This window comes from Nematolebias whitei, chromosome 7 (genome assembly GCF_014905685.2).
Source record: "Nematolebias whitei isolate Nwh7 chromosome 7, NemWhi1, whole genome shotgun sequence".
Taxonomy (NCBI): Eukaryota; Metazoa; Chordata; class Actinopteri; order Cyprinodontiformes; family Rivulidae; genus Nematolebias; species Nematolebias whitei.
The window spans coordinates 1,522,466-1,533,362 of NC_056504.1; the positions used below are offsets into that span (position 1 = coordinate 1,522,466).

The 10,897-nt window shown below is 39.9% G+C and overlaps 1 protein-coding gene across 1 annotated transcript in view; it reads left to right on the forward strand.

Annotated features, from left to right (window-relative positions):
• LOC119412087 (calcium-dependent secretion activator 1-like) overlaps window positions 1-10,897 on the forward strand; it is a 780,001-nt gene that overhangs the window by 569,336 nt on the left and 199,768 nt on the right. The gene's annotated exons all lie outside the window — the stretch shown is intronic.

Here is a 10,897-nt window from a genome sequence, read left to right on the forward strand (position 1 = left end):
ATTTTTAATCCTCATTCAAAGAAGAAATCAGGTTAATGATGCATTGTCTGATTTTCTGTCTTCAATGAGCAAGTGTGTAAGTTGGTCAAAGTTCAAGTTTCGGTCAACTGCAAGTTTACTGAAAAAGAAATGTCATGTTTAACTTTTACAGCAAGATACTAGAGAATTGACTCCACGAAGTCTGAAGTTCTTCATAATATCTTCTGTCTGTTCTTAAACAATCTTAATCTTTTTCCTTGACTTTTCATAACACCTTACATCACAAAACACACCTCTGTTTTGGTCCATCGACCAATCAGAAACTCCCAAATGAACCGGAAATAGAGCTCTTTAAATGTTGGTACTTTCTAGTTCAACCCAGTTTTGAGTTGGAGTCGGGTGGAGAGTTTTTGCAGCTCCAGTCGTTTGGGAGAACAGAAGTCCAGCCATGATTCAAAGCTCTTCAGAGTCTTTTGGGATTATGACATCTTTCACCTCTGAGTGGAACTTCTGAAGGACTCCACTCATGTGAGTCCACCGTGAGCTGAACTGTTGTTGACGAAGTCGCGTCACCACTCCGGACGGTTCTCTGCCATCCTACGGAGACGCTGGACCGGTAGCGTAGCTGGAGCTCCGCTTTCACTGATTCATCGTCAGAGAGGTAATGAGTCGAGTTGACTACCGAGCGTACCGAGGAAAGCTGGGTCGAATGGAGGGTGTCGTTCTATCCAACACTTTTCACTCACACACACACCATCTCCCTCCCTCTAAACTTCAATCTTTAAACTCTTCTATCTGCTAAGAAATTAATCCAGATATTTTTTAGAAATGTCTAAAGCAAAGTTTTTCAACCACCGCCGTGTGGTTAATGTCTGTGGTACTGCTGGAAGTGAGAAAGCAATCGCCGTATTGTTTACTTCCTGTAAAACTGATTAATAAGCTGTCGTTATTTTCAATTCTTGCCAATTAATGTAAATGTGTGATGTGTTAAACTTGATTCTGTTAATAAATGACCCACTGTCGTTGGTGAGTCAAAGATAATTAACGTTTCCGTCCACATTTTATTAAATTCAGATGCACGTCATTATACAGTCCAGAAAAATGAAAGAATCCGTTTAATTTATGAATATATATCCGTATGTTCATACTACATTATGTCACAAGATCTAACGGATATTTGTAAAACAGTATTTATAAATTGAAAAAAGAATGTTAAGCATTTTATCTGTGACTGGTGTGTGCAGGAAGCAGACTTTATTAGTGTGAGTAAATAAAGTATATTTTTCTTCTATTTATTTTTAAGACAGATGCATTATAACAGTGTGGATCCTTGCCTACAAAAGGCAGAGAAATCTCAAAGTTAAGTTAATTGTGCTTTCCATGGAAATGTCTTGTAAAAAGCATGTCTCCCCCAAAAAAATATTTAGTGCTTTCATGCTACAATACTCTGGGGGTTTGGGTTTGACTGCAGAAGGGAAAAATGACACATCATCTTTTCATTTTCTTTCATGGATCACTTTTGTAAGCAAACACAGTTACAACAATTGCCAGTTTGGGACAAAATAGCCCAAAGTGAACTGAACATGAAGGAATAAAACTATGAGGAAGAAACCCTGAACAAAAACAGAAACCTGAATGACTTTTTTTTAAAAGAACCAATCCAGTGTGAAGGCAAACATTATTTTTGTTTCAATGATACCCCTTTCACATTTCAGGTACCATTCACAAATGGTATTGCATGATGAAATCTGGAGTGCCAGAGAAGTATGTTAGACTGGCACAGGACATTTATGAGAACAGCAGGACATGTTAGATTGGCACAGGACATGTATGAGAACATCAGGACATGTTAGACTGGTACAGGACATGTATGAGGACAGCAGAACATGTTAGACTGGTACAGGACATGTATGAGGACAGCAGGACATGTTAGACTGGTACAGGACATGTATGAGGACAGCAGGACATGTTAGACTGGTAAAGTCGTCAAGTCACATTTATTTATATAGCACATTTAAAACAGTAACTGTTATCAAAGTGCTTACCAAAAAAGATCACAGCATCAAATATTAATAACAAGATATTACAGCATCAGGAATAAAAGCATAAAAACATGAAATATAATGAGAAACAATGAAATACTAAATCAAATCACCCTGCGTTAAATGTCAGGGAGTAAAAGCAAAATGGATGAACACAATCATCAACAACGAAATACCAAATGAGATCACACTGTAAGGATGAAGGAGTTCGGAGAGGTATGATGATGCAAGGCCATTAACATACTTAAATGTCAGCAGAAGAATGTTAAAATCAACTCTGACACGCACAGGAAGCCAGTGAAGAGAGGACAGAACTGGAGTAATGTGCTCAAACCTGCAAGTTCCTGTTAGTAGCCGAGCTGCAGCATTTTGGACAAGCTGGAGACGTGAGAGGGAGACCTGACTGACCCCAGCATAAAGCGAGTTACAATAGTCCAGCCGGGTTGTAATAAATGCATGGACTAACAACAAAGTCCATAATCAATAATCCAGGTATACAATCCAACATTTTTCAGTCAGGTCAGCTGGACAGTTTCTTTTTTTGTGCTGAAACGTTTCACCTTCAATCCGGAAGGCTTCATCAGTCAAGGAAACACACAACACAAAACTGATTCTTCCCCCAACAGCTTACTCCAAAGTGGAACAAACCAGTTTTGTTGGTACTAAGATGGTCTCTTTGGTACACCCCCTCCTCCAATGCCGGCCCTCTTCCTTGTTGACAGTTGTATCAAACTGGTTGAAAACAACGAATGCATGGTCCAAAAAAGTTCAATCTGGTCCTCTGGACATTCAAAAGAAAAAAAAAAGGCAAAAAAAATGTAGAAACGTTTCGTCTCTCATCCGAGAGACTTCTTCAGTCTGAGGTGCTGTATTCAGCTTAGTCTCTTAAATAGCACCTTCTCAGAGTGGATCTACCAGTTTGCTGCTGACAACCAAAACCAGCTGCTCACATGGTCAAGAAGGACCATCAGCCTAACAATGGAACATTAGTACACTGATGGTTGATCCCGGAGGCCTCCACCCCTGTTTAATGATGGACAATTTCTTTTCACAAAGATGGCCTCCTTTACTCCTCTCTCAGACCATCGTTCCTCTCTGTCCAGGATGTGAACATCTTCATCTCTGAAACCTGGCTCAACAAATCTGTACTCAATAATGACATGGCAATCAATGGATTTAACATCTACCGCTGTGATCGTCAAAAAGGGGGGGGGGGGGTTGCTGTTTACATCAGAGATTCTTTGGTTGCTAGTCTTGTATCTTCTATAACAATTCCAAACCAGTTTGAAGCCTTAGCTGTAAACATCACCTTGAATGGAGGCCAGATCTTATATGTAGTCTGCTGTTACCGCCCACCTTCAGCAACACCTGAGGCTCTGTCTGCCCTGAAGGAATTTCTTGGTAATTTAAAATTCAAAGAGATCCTTTTGGCTGGAGACCTCAACATTGATTGGTGTACGTCGACCCCCCTCTGTGATAAATTCAAGGAATGTTGCCTGTCTCTCAATCTTACCCAATTGATCGACTCTCCCACTAGATTAAATAAAAACCGTCCTGAAAAATCCTCCATCTTAGACCTGTTTCTAACTAATATGCCTCACAAATTCCCTGGTACAGGTGTATTTTCCAATATCTTCAGTGACAGCGGCTTTGAGAGATATTAAACTTCTACCTTCTAAGCCCAGATTAATTCAAAAAAGGGATCTGAAACATTTCTGTGAACAGTCATTCCTCTGGGATCTGTCTCACTTTGACTGGCATCATATTCTGTTAACTGATGACATGAACTCTGCTTGGAACTATTTTCATAATAGTTTCATTTATTTTGTGAACAAACATGCTCCTTTTCGTCAGTTCAGAATAAAGGGACGAGACAGCCCCTGGTTTACTCCAGAGCTATCTGACCTCCTGCACAGGAGAGATCATCTTTGGGCCACAGCGAGAAAATCTGACTCAGACACTGATTGGTTGAGTTTTCGACAGATGAGGAATAAATGCACAACTGCTGTCAAAGCAGCAAAACGCAACTATTTCTCATCTCAGACCTCCAAAAATCTAAATGACCCTAACAGATTCTGGATAACCATCAAATCTCTCTCAGGCACCCCCCAATCCTCTGACCTCCCATCACAACTCTGTTCCTGTGTCAAATAAGCACGAGATCCTGAACTGTCTCAACAAACATTTTGTTGCTTCTGGTTCTTTATTTGACACAGTTACTAACAGAAAATCAGCCACTTCACCTAATAACCAAACTTCTACAAATCAAATCCCTCCTACAAGTCAATCCTCAGTTAATCACAGCTTCTCTTTTTCTCCATTCTCAGTCAGTAAGGTCAATAAACTGTTAAAAGATCTTGATCCTAAAAAATCTGCAGGTCCAGATGAACTTCCACCTTATTTCTTAAGGCTGGCTGCTCATATCATCACAGTCCCTGTGACCCACATCTTCAATCTCTCCATAAGACAAAACTCCATCCCAGACACTTGGAAAACAGCCTTTGTTCTTCCTTTGCTGAAAGGAGGTGACCCCACATCACTGAACAACTATCGACCAATCTCTAAACTCTGTATTTTAGCCAAGGTTCTAGAAAAACTGATAAACTCTCAAATCAAAAACTACCTGGACTCATTTAACATCTTACCTCCACATCAATCTGGTTTCAGGAAACAACACAGCACAACCACTGCTTCACTGAAGGTTCTTAATGACGTTGTTGAAGCACTGGATGCTAAGGATTATTGTGCTGCACTTTTTTTAGACCTGTCTAAAGATTCTGACACTGTGGATCAGAACATCTTGTGTCATAAGCTCTCAGAAATCGGTTTCTCAGAACATACCATTGGTTGGTTCTCTAACTATCTTTCAGACCGGAGGCAATGTGTTCAACATAATGGTACTTCCTCCAGTTATTTAACAGTCAACAATGGTGCACCACAAGGCTCAGTCTTAGGACCCACCCTCTTTACAATCTACATACATAATGTAGGTAAAAATGTCCCTAATGCATCCATACATTTCTATGCTGATGACACAGTTGTTTATTGCTGAGCTAACACTGTTGCTAAGGCTTTCCAGCTTTTGAATTCTGCATTCAACATCATTCAGACAGATTTGTTCTGCCTCAAACTTGTCCTAAATGCCGACAAAACCAAAGGGATGCTTTTTTCAAATAGGAATTTGGTCCCAGCAGTTCTTCCTCCGATTTTATCCTCAAATGGTGTCCCCATTGAGTTTGTTGATTCCTATAAATATTTGGGTATCTTGGTCGACTCACATCTCTCTTTTAAGCTCCATGTGGAAAACTTGATAAAGAAACTGAAAGTTAAGCTGGGTTTCTTTTTCAGAAACAGATCCTGTCTAACCCTTAATGCTAGAAAACACCTTGTATCTGTGACTTTCCTTCCCTCCATTGATTACGGTGACATTATTTACATTGGCGCTCCTACAAGAACCCTGCAGATGTTGGATGCTGCAGGGTTCTGTCTATCATGGTGCACTAAGATTCATAACTGGCTGTGATTATCGTACCCACCACTGCACCCTGTATTCACTGGTTAACTGGACATCATTAACTTCATGCAGACTCTCTCACTGGTACATTTTCATCTTAAAATCACTTCTTGGTCTGCTGCCTTCATACATCTCCTCCTACACGTCTCTGCATGAGTGCAGCTATGGAGTGCGCTCTCAGGACATTATTACCTGCAGTGTTCCCTCAATGAGGACTGAACTAGACAAAAGGGCCTTCTCCTACTCTGCTCCTGTTTCCTGGAATATCTTACAAAAAGATTTGAAGCTCTCGACCTTGACCTGTCCAAGTGGGTTTAAGAATCTGTTGGACTCCTGACAGGGACCAATGCAGACATGTTCCTGGTTTTAGTTTTCTACATTCGCCTTAGAATCTAGCTGTTTTTTGTTACCTTTTTCTTTTAGCCATCCCATTTGTAAAAAAAAAAAAACCCTGCAGTATGACTTTTTATAATTGTTTATTGTTGTCGCTGTTGTCCATTGTTGTCATCTTTTTTTGTTGAAATCGGGTCTCTCTTGTAAATGAGTCCTCGAGGCTCATTGGGATTTACCTGTCTAAATAAAGGTTGAATGAATGAATGAATGAATTTTGGGGCATTTCTAATTGCAAATTTTAACAAACTCCTCCTAGGAATTTTGAAGGATTGCCTTCAAACTTGGTTGATATGCCCTTAAGACATTGGAGAGTAAAAGTTATCTAAAGCTTGCATTTTCATATATGTTAAAGGGGCGTGGTCAGCCCTCAAAGTTTCGCTTCATGCCATAAAATTTCAAACACCATAACTTGGCATAACTCATCCCTGTTGGATGCCTGACGATCTACTGTGGACATATTTTGACGTCATCAAAGCCCCACCCCCTCAGAGTAGGAAGTCTCTCTTTGAACTTGGAATGCTCCCTCTTTTACATCATTGACTTAATCAGGATGATCCTGAGTTAGAAGACAGATAATATGGTCTGAATTGATTTAAAGTTTAAACCGTTTTTTCTTGAGGATGTGGGCGTGGCAGCGTGGCGAATCAAGAAGTGACGCCGTTGCAATACGTTTGGTTCTAAATTGCACAGATTTCAGCCGAGGTGCACCAAAATCACTATGATCGATCATTATGCGCCCTTTGAACGGGTATCCATGATAAGTGGCCAATAGCCTCCAAAGCGCCACCTACATTATTCCTACAGTTATAGCTCAGTGATACAACATCCGATCTGTACCATATGTATTATGCGTCATCAGTGAAGACTTTTTGACACATTGATATTGTTGTTTAACATATGACTCTAGTTTGCCCCCTAGATTATTCCAACAGTTATATCTCAATGATACATCATCCTATCCGCAACAGATTTTTGGGGCATCATATGTGAGCATTTCTAGACACATTGTTCTTGTTGTTTAACATTTTACTCAAGTATGCCCCCTAGATTATTAAAACTGTTATATCTCAATGATATATTATCTGATCTGCACCAGATTTTTTGTGCATGATCAGGGAGCACTTCTATATACATTGATATTGTGGTTTAACATATGACTCAAGTGCACCCCCTAGATTATTCCAAAAGTTATATCTCAGTGACATATCATCTGATCTGAACCAGATTTTGGGTTGGTGATTAAGGAGCACTTCTAGACACACTGGTATTGTTGTTTAACTTTTGACTCCAGTGCACCCCCAACATTATTCCAACAGTGATATCTCAATGATACATGATCCAATCGGAAACAGATATTTTATGCATAATCAGTGAGCACGTCTAGACACATTGATATTGTGGTTTAACATATGACTCAATTGTGCCCCCTAGATTATTCCAAGAGTTATATCTCAGTGAAATATCATCCGATCTAGGCCAGATTTTTGATAAGCCATTAGTGAGCACTTGTACACACACTGGTATTGTTTAACTTTTGACTCAAGTGCATCCCCTAGATTATTCCAACAGTTAGAACTCAGTGATACATCATCCGATATGTACCAGATTTTATGTGCGTGATCAGTGAGCACTTATAGACACATTGATATTGTTCTTTAACATTGGACTCAAGTGTGCCACCTACATTATTCCAACAGTTATATCTCAGTGATACATCATCCAATCTGAACCTGAGTTTTTGTGCTTCATCAGTGAGCACTTGTAGATACATTGGTATTGATTCATGACATAACTTAAGCCCCACCTACTCAGAGAAAAAACTGTCAAGTATTGGATTCCAGCTTCGAACTGTGTAAGATTTTAGACTGAAACTTTGTTCACTAACTGTTGATTACTACATATGACATGTTGAAAAGCATAAAGGAAGTGCTAGTCAAACATTCACCACAAAACGGGAAGTCACAATAACTCCTGTCTGGAAGGTCAGATTTTGCCTATATTTGTAAGACCTGCTGCTGGACAAGTAACAACATGGATGGAAGGCGATGTTGAAGATTCGGGAAATGCGCCCTGTGGTGAACGCGTGTGGGATTGGCACGAGAGTGTTCGCGATGGCGACTGGGTGGACTAGCTGGAGCTCACTCGGTCGCCGTAAGGCTGGAGCGACGCTTTGCTGCGTGGGCCTCCAATTTTGCTTGCAGCTTTAATTCTAATTGTGTTTATGCTTTTTGTTTTATTCCTATTTAACACACGGTAACTGGATCTGATTTAGTATTTCATTGTTTCTGACTAAGCTTATGCTTTTTGTTATTACTTCCTTGGCATTTGACACAAGGTGATCTAATTTAGTATTTCATTGTTTCTAATTATGTTATGTGTTTTATATTTTTATTCCGTGCGCTGAAAATATATCTTGTTATTTTTTATTTGATGCTGTGATATTTTTGTTAAGCACTTTGGTAACAATTTCTGTTTTAAATGTGCTTCATAAATTAATCTGACTTGACTTGACTTTGGATGAGAACATCTTCCCAAACAAATCAGACTTTCTGAAAAAACAAACTCCAGCCAATTTAACAGCTCTGATGGAAAAAGTGCCCTTAATTACCAAAATAGTTTACACATGCAACTTTTCATGTGTGAACAAACTAATTGTAAATTGACCTCAAATATTAGTAAATACAAAAGTAGGCAAAGAACAGCAAAACAAACATAAAATTCTTCATAAAGTACAAACCGGATTCCAAAAACGTTGGGACACTAAACAAATTGTGAATAAAAACTGAATGCAATGATGTGGAGGTGCCAACATCTAATATTTTATTCAGAATAGAACACAAATCACAGATCAAAAGTTTAAACTGAAAGATTGTATCATTTTAAGGGAAAAATCTGTTGTTTCCAAATTTTATGGTGTCAACAAATCCCAAAAAAGTTGGGACAAGTCCATTTTTACCACTGTGTGGCATCCCCCCTTCTTCTTACAACACTCAACAGACATCTGGGGACAGAGGAGACCAGTTTCTCAAGTTTAGAATTAGGAATGCTCTCCCATTCATGTCTAATACATGGACTGCAGGCTGACCTTTTCAGTACCCGGATCCTTCTCCTTGGTAGCCATGATGTTGTGATTGCTGCAGAATGTGGTCTGGCATTATCGTGTTGAAAAATGCAGGGTCTTCCCTGAAAGAGATGACGTCTAGATGGGAGCATATGTTGTTCTAGAACCTGAACATAGTTCTCTGCATTAATGGTGCCTTTCCAGACATGCAAGCTGCCCATGCCACAAGCGCTCATGCAACCCCATACCATCAGTGATGCAGGCTTCTGAACGGAACGTTGATAACAACTTGGGCTATCCTTGTCCTCTCTGGTCCGGATGACATGGCGTCCCAGTGTTCCATAAAGAACTTCAAATCGTGACTCATCTGACCACAGAACAGTCTTCCATTTTGCCACACTCCATTTTAAATGACCCCTGGCCCAGTGCAAACGTCTGAGCTTGTGGAGCTTACTTAGAAATGGCTTCCTCTTTGCACTGTAGAGTTTCAGCTGGCAATGGCAGATGGCACAGTGGATTGTGTTCACTGACAATGCTTTCTGGAAGTATTCCTGAGCCCATTCTGTTATTTCCTTGACAGTGGCATTCCTGTTTGAGGTGCAGTGACGTTTAAGGGCCCGGAGATCACGAGCATCCAGTAGAGTTTTACGACCTTGACCCTTACGCACAGCGATTGTTCCAGATTCTCTGAATCTTTTGATGATGTTATGCACGGTTGATGATGATAACTTAAAAGTCTTTGCTATTTTACGCTGGGTAACACCATTGTGGTATTGCTGCACTATCTTTCTGCGCAGCAGTGCTGGAATTGGTGATCCTCTTACCATCTTGTCTTCTGAGAGACACTGACACTCTGAGAAGCTCTTTTTATACCCAATCATGTCGTCAATTGACCTAATTAGTGTTAATTGGTCTTCCAGCTGTTCGTTATATGCTCAATTTCCTTTTTCCAGCCACTTATTGCTACTTGTCCCAACTTTTTTGGGATTTGTTGACACTGTGAAATTTTGAATCAACATATTTTTCCTTTAAAATGTTTTATTTACTCAGATTAAACTTTTGATCTTTCATCTATGTTATATTACGAATAAAATATTGACATTTGCCATCTCCACATCATTGCATTCAGTTTTTATTCACAATTTGTTCAGTGTCCCAACTTTTTTGGAATCCAGTTTGTAAATCCTTCATTGATGAAGGATGTCAGCGTACTGTGTGTTTAGTTTATATCAGCCATTTGCTTGTCTCGTTGATTCTGAGCCTAGCATCGGGTCTATATACTGTATAATTCACTTCTTTAAAATATGTTTACACTGCTGTTTTCTGGGTGTACTGCTACAAGCATCAGAAGCTGCATGGTCCTCTCAAATTATTTCTGTCAAACAATAATAATAATAATGTCATCACAATGTCAGCACTGTATGTTTCCATACAATGGCGAAATTAGTCTCTGCATTTAACCCATCCACCACCAGGTGGTGCAGTGGGCAGCTATTGAAAGCGCCCGGGAGGCATTTTGGGGATGAGGTGTGCTGCCCAAAGACACCACGTGATGTGCAGTGACTGGGGATCGAACCTGGGACATTTGGGTCCCAGGCCGGCTGCCCTGCCTCTACACCATCTCGGCCCTCAAACAATGGACTCTGATTAACATTTATGGCTGTTCACATTTTTTTAATTTTGCATAAGCAAACTTTTTCATCTGCAGAACAATGCTGTTTCTTTTCTAAAATTGTAATTAGGTTTAGCATTTTTCTTTATTTGTAGCAAAGATAAGATAAACCAGGGCTATTCAACTGGTGGCCCGCAGCCCATTTCTGGCCCGCGGGTGACTTCATTCCAGCCCACTTCATAATTTTTTTTTATTTTAATTTTTTTTTTTTTGGGGGGGGGGGGGGGGGGGGGGGG